The 10040-nt window shown below is 30.1% G+C and overlaps 1 long non-coding RNA gene across 3 annotated transcripts; it reads right to left on the bottom strand.

The window, feature by feature from the left end:
- Positions 1-2254: 2254 nt before the first annotated feature.
- Positions 2255-5341, bottom strand: LOC139863642 (uncharacterized). Of its 3 annotated transcripts, none has more exons than XR_011764441.1 (6): positions 5013-5341; positions 4012-4794; positions 3870-3942; positions 3435-3710; positions 3287-3357; positions 2255-2565 (listed from the first exon to the last, which is right to left on the bottom strand). It is a non-coding gene; the product is annotated as an uncharacterized lncRNA (long non-coding RNA). The 3 variants fall into 3 exon arrangements; XR_011764442.1 differs by having other exon boundaries at positions 3435-3516; positions 3591-3710; positions 4012-5341; XR_011764440.1 differs by having other exon boundaries at positions 4012-5341.
- Between the last annotated feature and the right edge of the window lie 4699 nt (positions 5342-10040).

Here is a 10040-nt window from a genome sequence, read left to right on the forward strand (position 1 = left end):
CATGTGATTGGGTTTTATAATCACATGTGATTGGATTTGACATGCTAAATTTAAAAAAAAAAAAATTCATAAAAAAAAATTTCGAAATTTTTTTTTTTTTAAATTTAAAAAAAAAATTTTAAATTTTTTTTAAATTTTTTTCCAATCACATGTGATTGTCGCGCCACATGTCGCGCTCTGATTGGTCCATTGAATTTCAAGCAAATTTTTGGTTTCAAAGGAATACAACTCTAAGTATATAAGCATATTTTACGGCATATAATTGAATGAATAGTGGTCACGCTTATATAACGCCATATATATATATATATATATATATATATATATATATATATATATATATATATATATATATATATATATATATATATATATAGGGGCACGATCCATGGATAAGCTTAAAAGGAGTATAAACCGGATAAGCAAAATAAAATTCTTTTTTTTTTGAATTTTTTTTTACATTCATAAATCTGCATTAAAATGCACCTCTAATCAATTTTTTTCATAAAAAAAAAAGTTCAAAATCTTTCAAAAATCGATGATGAATGGTAAAATTAACCATTCATCGGGTTAATTTATCATTCATCTTGTTTACGATTAATGATAAAAATAATCAATGCTAAAAAAAACTAGATGAATTGTTAAATTAACCATTCATCCGTTTTTTTATCATTCATCATAAACAGATGAATGGTTAAATTAACCATTCATCTGCTTTTTTTTAGCATTGATTAATTTTATCATTCATCGCGAACAAAAATGAATGATAATTAACCAGATGAATGGTTAATTTTACCATTCATCATCAATTTTTACCATTCATCATCGATGTTTACCATTCATCATCGATTTTCGAACGATTTTGTTAAAAAACTTTTTAAAATTTTTTCGTTTTCTTCTATTTGCACATTAAAGGATCGTTTTTTTTAAAAAAAAAATTTTGAAATTTTACTTATCCAGTTTGTGCCCCATTTAGTGCTTATCCATGATGAATGATAAAAAAACAGATGAATGGTTAATTTAACCATTCATCTGATTTTTTTTAGCATTGATTAATTTTATCATTCATCGTAAACAAGATGAAAGATAAATTAACCCGATGAATGGTTAATTTTACCATTCATCATCGATTTTTGAAAGATTTTGAACGTTTTTTTTATGAAAAAAATTGATTAGAGGTGCATTTTAATGCAGATTTATGAATGTAAAAAAAATTCAAAAAAAAAAATTTATTTTGCTTATCCCGTTTGTACTCCTTTTAAGCTTATCCATGGATCGTGCCCCTATATATATATATATATATATATATATATATATATATATATATATACATACTAGATTTATGAGTCCGTGCACTGCACGGGAACTCATCCGCAAACATTATTGGTTTTTAAACTTATATATGCAATAATGATATCATACGAAAAGTGTCAAAAGCACTATTGTGGGTGAATTAGTAAATTATGTATTTGTACACAACACACATCATTAATACTTTGATTAATTTTGTTCATACATATATTGATTACACAACATAATGCTATGAATTATTGTAAACATGATTTTTTTGTTAAGTACACAATGAATTGTAAAGGCTTGTATTAGAATAACATAATCAAATGAATAGAATAAACATAGAACTTACCACTATCCATGGACTGAATGGACTGATAAATCATTAGATGAAATGTTTTCGAATGTGGTACTCTTGCCAAGCATAAGAGAGGTTGTATTTGGTAGAGTGTGTTGCTAATAGTTAGGTTTTTCGCTGATAGAATTTGAGATTTAATAAGCAAACGTAAGACGCTCTTTGTACCTAAAAGTAGCTCGGAAAATATTGCAACTGAACTTACTGTCAGCAGGATCTCAATAGAAATGGGATACGCCTGTGAAGCAGCAACACAATATATATATATATATATATATATATATATATATATATATATATATATATATATATATATATATATAAACCGACCGAAGGAGCAATTCACGTATTAAAAACATAAGCAGATCTATATTTAGCTGTTGTACCATATTCTCTGAGATTAGAAACTCACATAACCTAAACACGCAAATTTCTTAAAATAATAAATCTAGCTAAACATACTTTTTTTGGGATCATTAATCATTAATAGTTATGATATTAGAACTCCAATAATAGGAAATACAAAAATAATTAGGCATCATCTGATAGCAATGTGTGTGATCATGAAGTATAGATCACTGTTAACATAATCTTCTAGATATGGATCATCAAAACAAATGTACAGAGAACAAAAAAACCAAATATATTATTCACACTCTATATGTATAAACATTGACTTAGACCCGACTAGTTAGCAACTGTATATATATTGTTACAAAATAACTTCATAAATCTGGAGACAATGGCATGGCACAATGTTGAAGAACCATCTTTGCTTTCTCTAACGCTATATGCAACGAACATAATGGGCTTGAATCCCTGAAGTGCTACGTGGACGAGCATTTTCTAGATCCGGAAAAAACGCTCAAGACTTTGACATAAATCAGAGCGAGCGTCTTGCACATTTCTCCATGTAACTACAATAAAAACACAATGTTAGTCTTATGTCTTACAGGAAAAAAAAGTAACAAATATGTAGTCAGACTAAAAATTGAAGGCAAAAAGTTCTTGTGACCTAACACAAAACCATTCTCTGACCCTTTACCCAATATGACCATATTGCCATCTCCAGCATAAACGAAAGAAATCTTCAGGTTGTTAAACTACTATTCAGAAATTTAATATGCAACTATTATTCCTTGCTCAAATGAATGGAAGTTGGTAGTAGATTTCATGAATCCACTATAAGATCAAATGGCAGATAAGTACTACGTAGAGGTGGCAATTCCGACCCATAAGATAAGTCGCTGAGTTTATTTGGCTCATGTTTTATCTCCTACGTGTCAAGCATTTTGAACTGAATAAAAAAGTATTTGTGAATAAAATTTTGCCCCATCTAACCCATTGTATGGCATCACTAAGTTGTCCTAAAATCTTGCCTTCTGGCCCACAACTAACATTACGTATTCTGCTAACTCTGATGTACCTCTTTGTTCCTACAGATTTATCTACACACTTAACAAACACTTCTAAACAGCATGCTGATAACTATTTGGTGAGACCCTTTGTATCAACTTAGCAAAGAAATCAAAAACCTCCTCGTGAAACGGTAACAAATAAACATAAATTTAAAAATACTACTAACTAAGATTTACTGATGTAGTTTTAAAAAATATGAATGAAGTATATATAAGATACCTCGGGTAGGTTGAGCACACACTCTACATTTGCGGATAAGTCTCCATATTTAAGTTAACGAACCAAGAAACCTTTAATCTTATTAGTTAGTACCCAGTTAAGTATGATTATGATCGTGAATATTATTGAGCGTACACCAAACACATACCTCTCATGGTCCTTTGAAGGAATATATAAAATAGCTGGAAGTGGTTTGTTGTAGCTATCGACTAAGACCTGTATCATATTAGCTAAAAAAAAGAATTTTTGCATCATATTAAAAATTTGATCTTACCAGATAGCATGGGATATTCGATAAACTTACCTGATTATCAGATGCATTGCGGTTCCATACGCTCAATATATCTTCATTAAAGTGAATGCTTAACACAATGCCACATATATTATCATTGTAATCAAGTTGATCACCAACCAAAGCTAAAACCTGGCACAAGTAGATAGTTGGCAATCAGGATTTAAATATAAGAATAAGTTTGGCAAATGCAAGTTAATGGATAATAAATTCAATCACATTTGTCTGTAGATCATGTCCAACATAAATATACCAATTTGTTATGAAGTATAAGATGTCATGAAACCATACAATAAATGGAGATGCTATAGATCGCCTTTTTATTATGTTGATGAGTTGATCAACTTGTGAGTTGTGTCACTTTCTGCAAAGACGAAATACATAAATCCTAAAGGCTTCTCGAAATACATGAAGAAGAAAATAAACTTCTTACCTGAGAAGAAAAGGCAAAATAACCTCCACGGATAGCACGATGAACAGTTGAGTCATTAGCACTGTACATAATCATATGCTAAGATGAAGGACAAGAATTAACCTGAGCAACTTTATAAGCAGAAAGATTATTCTTAGCAGCTTCTTTCCTTCAAGCGTAGTATCAAAAAGCATGAAATTTGGTTTCCTTTTACAATTATCTGAAGTCACTAAATCCTGATGATTTGCAGCACATGAAGCCATAAAATAAATGCACTCAACACACTAAGGTTGCAGTGAAAACACATTTATTACTCTTGCCCAGCAGCCTGATTTTATACAGGGCAGTTCCAACTACTTTCAAACATAATATGACAGTGACCCAGTTAGACAAATGCAAACAGAATTTTACTTGTATCATATAGAGCTTTAGACAACAACTCAGAATACTATTCTTATGAACGCAGGTATTTTGTTATTCTCTTCATGCTCAAACTTAAATGAAACTATGGGCAAAGATTTTAATCTACACATTGACATTAACAAAAAGTGACTGAAAGTATCAAAATCATTGCAATGAAAGAAAGATGGTCACTTTACACTGGACTATAGCCGAATATGTATTCGTCATTTCTTCAAACACCTCATGCGCATAAAAGAAGAGGCACATTAAGCTCCTAAATCCAACTTGTCTTAACTGCAACTTGTCTTAAAGAAACATAGTTGGTATCATAATCGGAAAACTGGCATCCATCATTAGTTCATTACCATCTCTGTTTTGCCTCTTCAGCCATCTTAGTAAACACTATATATATAAACAAAAAACAATAAAGCAACTTATCCCAGTAACAATATATTGTACGAAAATCTTTAGACATTTTATCATCAAAAACAATACATATAACAATCAGTACAAAGCAAATAATATTAAACTGAAACAGAAAAAAAAAGCACATAAATAAAATAATCAAAGAAAACATAACCTATAAGAAGATATTCAGTATAAATTTGAAAGAAACCTACACCGATCCTTTGTGATATACTGAGTCCTGCAGAACCCTGATTGAACAATTGAAATAAATGGTTGTTTTAATCGGCTTTTAATTCGTTAGAATTGAACCATTCTGAATTCATAGGAGCCACAGAACCCTAAAATTACAGACTAAATCGATGGTTGTTTAAAGTGACTAATCGTTCAATCTGTACTTCAAACCGTAAAATTTGAAGTAATCAATTTAGTCTGATTGAATCGATCTGTTTCATCTATATGTTGAATCGATCTGTTAATTCTGATTGAATCAATTTGATCATAACCGATTGGATGATGAATGAAGGTGTGACGATCGCTCCAAATCCATATGGACGAACACGTCATTCATCAATTTCATTGCGAGGTATTTGACTTCTATATGATACGTTGTGTAAACATTGCATTCTTTTGAAAAGGCACACCATAAATGAATATTTAACTCAAAGGTTTTCGACATCTGATGATTTCTATATATAGATAATCACCCTAAATAATAGTTTACAATAGTACTTCCGTTGACAATGCAGTCAAAATAAGATACATGGTGATGATTTGGTGAATGCAACGTTTCCTTGAAAAAATATGCCATGTAAGACTCCATGCACATAGCTTGTGTAACATATAATCAAACAGTGGAAGACTTCTAGGGAACCTGAGAATAAACATGCTAACAAGTGTCAACACAAAGGTTGGTGAGTTCATAGTTTTAATGTTTCGTATAATCTGTATATAAAGGTGGATCACAAGATTTCAGTTGTTTCATCCAGAAACATTTATCAAAATATTCTACGAAATTGAGCACCCTGGTAACTAAACTTTAACGTATATATAATTTGTACCCTTTGTATAATCATCTTAATAATACACGCAAACCAACGTGTACGCTTCTCAAATAGCATACATTCGTTAAAAGGCTAGTGCTCTAGCTCGGACGGGGATATCAAACCCTATGGATCCATATACTACTACTCGCGCCCACCAGTTCTTATAACTGGCAGTTACTAGTTACCAAAGCTAAGGGATTTTCGGTTCAAACTCGGTGTAGAATTTAGTATGTACTTGTATCCATTGTGTTTAAAATAAAGTGCATGTATTCTCAGCCTAAAAATATATATTGCAAAAGCAATTAAAAAGGGAGCAAATGAAACTCACCTTAGCAGCATATAAAGTCGTTCACCAAAATGTGATCGAAACTCGGATTACCAAATAATCGTAGATCTCAACCTAGAGAACATATGTTGGTCAATAAACGTCTATCAAGCTAGGTCAGGTCATAGTGTATCACAATCCTAATGCTCGAGATCGACATGCAAAAGTTATCCAATGTCGTTTCAAAAAGTCAATTTTGACAGTTGTTTAACAAAACGAGACGTACCTTATATAAGGATTCATTTACTCGGTTGGTAATATTCAAAAATCCAAATTATTAATCTCATAAACGAGTTGTTTAAATCTTAATTGTAGATTCAAAAGCAATTTCAATTAACGTCAATCATAATTCAGTTGATCATATCTTTTAATCCGTTCATCGAAATTATTCGATATCTAAATGAAAAGTTATTGATTTTTCGCCAGCTTTCCAAAAACATGTATATCATATACTTTTTACCAGTAATATATGTATTTAATTCGTGATTCATTATAACTGTTTAACGACAAAATTTAGCATACAAGCATATATAAATATATATATACTCGAGCAAGAGACATGGATACACAATTAATATATAAAAGATAAAATATGAGTGCTTAAGTATAAATATTGAGATTCAATATTGTAGGAAAGTACGTAGACGTAACGGAGATGATAAATACTAGATTTGATTCACAAATATACCCCTGAACATTACCCATAACCTCCTTGGCAATAACCCATAATTTCCTTAGCTCTATCCCGCTCAAAAACCCATTTTGAAGGTGACACGCTCATAACCTCGTCGTAGTATTTTAGGTATATATACTACTAATAATAATATTATAATAAGATTAATAATAATAATAATAATATTAATCTTAATAATAATAATAATAATAATAATAATAATTAATAATAATAATAATAATATAAAAAATAATAATTCGGAGGAATGAGCCGAGCTTTTATAGTATGTGGCCTGCTACAGTACCTCATGCGATCGCATGAGTTTTCAGTGTTTTTGCCATGCGATCGCATGACCGCCTTATCCGTTTTTGTTTGCTAGTTCGTCGACACCAAATAGTGATTTACTGTAGCAAATAGTATTTATTGTAGCAAATAGTGTACTGTAGCAAATCACTGTAGCGCTGTAGCAAAATACGTTTTCGCCGTAGCACTGTAGCACTGTAGCAAAATACGGTTTCACTGTAGCAAATATTGTTTTACTGTAGCAAATCGTGTTTTACTGTAGCAAAGTCATTTTACTGTAGCAAATAGTGTTTTACTGTAGGAAAGCCGTTTTTACTTGTACATATATATATATATATATATATATATATATATATACATATAATTGTTCATGAATCGTCAAGAGCAGTCAAATGTAATGAAAAGTTCTAAAATTTTGAGATTCAACTTCATAAACTTTGCTTATCGTGTCGAAAACGTTAAATCATTTAAAGATAAAGTTTAAATTTGGTTAAAAATTTCCGGGTTGTCACAGTACCTACCCGTTAAAGAAATTTCGTCCTGAAATTTGAGTGAGGTCGTCATGGCTGACAATAAAAATGTTTTCATAACAGATATGAGTTGATAAATAGAATTTTATCACCGTTGAATTATATGGATAAAACAATCCGATTTCTCGAAGCGTATGAGAGAAGTTATCGTAAAAGAGTGAAATGAAAGAATAGAGATTCGTCTTAACTTTTGACGTAGTTACGATTGATTTCCGAAATTTAAGGAATAGAAAATCTTCATAATCTAAATAAAATTTGATTCTTCGAAATTTGCGGAAATTAGGATTTTCTTTGACTAAATGCGTAATCTGCGTCGATTGCTATGTCTGATATTTCGCTATAAATTGACCTCTTCCGTTTCATTTATTTTCACCACTCCTATTGTAGTGACCCGAACTTTTCCATGTTTATATATATATTAAATGAAATTGTTATTTACATGATTAAGTGTTTCCAACATGTTAAGCAATCAAACTTGTTAAGACTTGATTAATTGAAATAGGTTTCATATAGACAATTGACCACCCAAGTTGACCGGTGATTCACGAATGTTAAAACTTGTAAAAACTATACGATGACATATATATGGTTATATATATAGTTAACATGATTTTATTATAAGTATGTATCTCATTAGGTATTTTAACAATGAGTTATATACATAAAAATGAGACTATTAATTTAAGAAACTCGAAAACGATATATATAACGATTATTGTTATAACAACGTCTTACTAGGTACATATGAATCATATTAAGATATTGATACACTTGGTTAATTATGTTAAATGATAAGTAAATATATTATTAAGTGTATTAACAATGAAATACATATGTAAAAATAAGACTACTAACTTAATGATTTCTAAACGAGACATATATGTAACGATTATCGTTGTAACGAAATTTAACTGTATATACATCATACTAAGATATATTATATATCATAATATCATGATAATATAACAATTTAACATCTCATTTGTTATAATAAACAATGGGTTAACAACATTCAACAAGATCGTTAACCTAAAGGTTTCAAAACAACATTTACATGTAACGACTAACGATGACTTAACGACTCAGTTAAAATGTATATACATGTAGTGTTTTAATATGTATTCATACACTTTTGAAAGACTTCAAGACACTTATCAAAATACTTCTACTTAACAAAAATGCTTACAATTACATCCTCGTTCAGTTTCATCAACAATTCTACTCGTATGCACCCGTATTCGTACTCGTAAAATACACAGCTTTTAGATGTATGTACTATTGGTATATACACTCCAATGATCAGCACTTAGCAGCCCATGTGAGTCACCTAACACATGTGGGAACCATAATTTGGCAACTAGCATGAAATATCTCATAAAATTACAAAAATATGAGTAATCATTCATGACTTATTTACATGAAAACAAAATTACATATCCTTTATATCTAATCCATACACCAACGACCAAAAACACCTACAAACACTTTAATTCTTCAATTTTCTTCATCTAATTGATCTATCTTCAAGTTCTAAGTGTTCTTCATAAATTCCAAAAGTTCTAGTTTCATAAAATCAAGAATACTTCCAAGATTGCAAGTTTACTTCCAAGTTTTCTAAATCCATTCCAAGTAATCATCCAAGATCAAGAAACCTTTGTTACTTACAGTAGGTTATCTTTCTAATACAAGGTAATAATCATATTCAAACTTTAATTCAATTTCTATAACTATAACAATCTTATTTCGAGTGGAAATCTTACTTGAAATTGTTTTCGTGTCATGATTCTGCTTCAAGAACTTTTAAGCCATCCAAGGATCCTTTGAAGCTAGATCTATTTTTCTCATTTCCAGTAGGTTTATCCAAGGAACTTGAGGTAGTAATGATGTTCATAACATCATTCGATTCATACATATAAAGCTATCTTATTCGAAGGTTTAAACTTGTAATCACTAGAACATAGTTTAGTTAATTCCAAACTTGTTCGCAAATAAAAGTTAATCCTTCTAAATTGACTTTTAAAATCAACTAAACACATGTTCTATATCTATATGATATGCTAACTTAATGATTTAAAATCTGGAAACACGAAAAACACTGTAAAACCGGATTTACGCCGTCGTAGTAACACCGCGGGCTGTTTTGGGTAAGTTAATTAAAATCTATGATAAACTTTGATTTAAAAGTTGTTATTATGAGAAAATGATTTTTATTATGAACATGAAACTATATCCAAAAATTATGGTTAAACTCAAAGTGGAAGTATGTTTTCTAAAATGGTCATCTAGACGTCGTTCTTTCGACTGAAATGACTACCTTTACAAAAACGACTTGTAACTTATTTTTCCGACTATAAACCTATACTTTT

This window comes from Rutidosis leptorrhynchoides, chromosome 1, assembly GCF_046630445.1.
Source record: "Rutidosis leptorrhynchoides isolate AG116_Rl617_1_P2 chromosome 1, CSIRO_AGI_Rlap_v1, whole genome shotgun sequence".
NCBI lineage: Eukaryota > Viridiplantae > Streptophyta > Magnoliopsida > Asterales > Asteraceae > Rutidosis > Rutidosis leptorrhynchoides.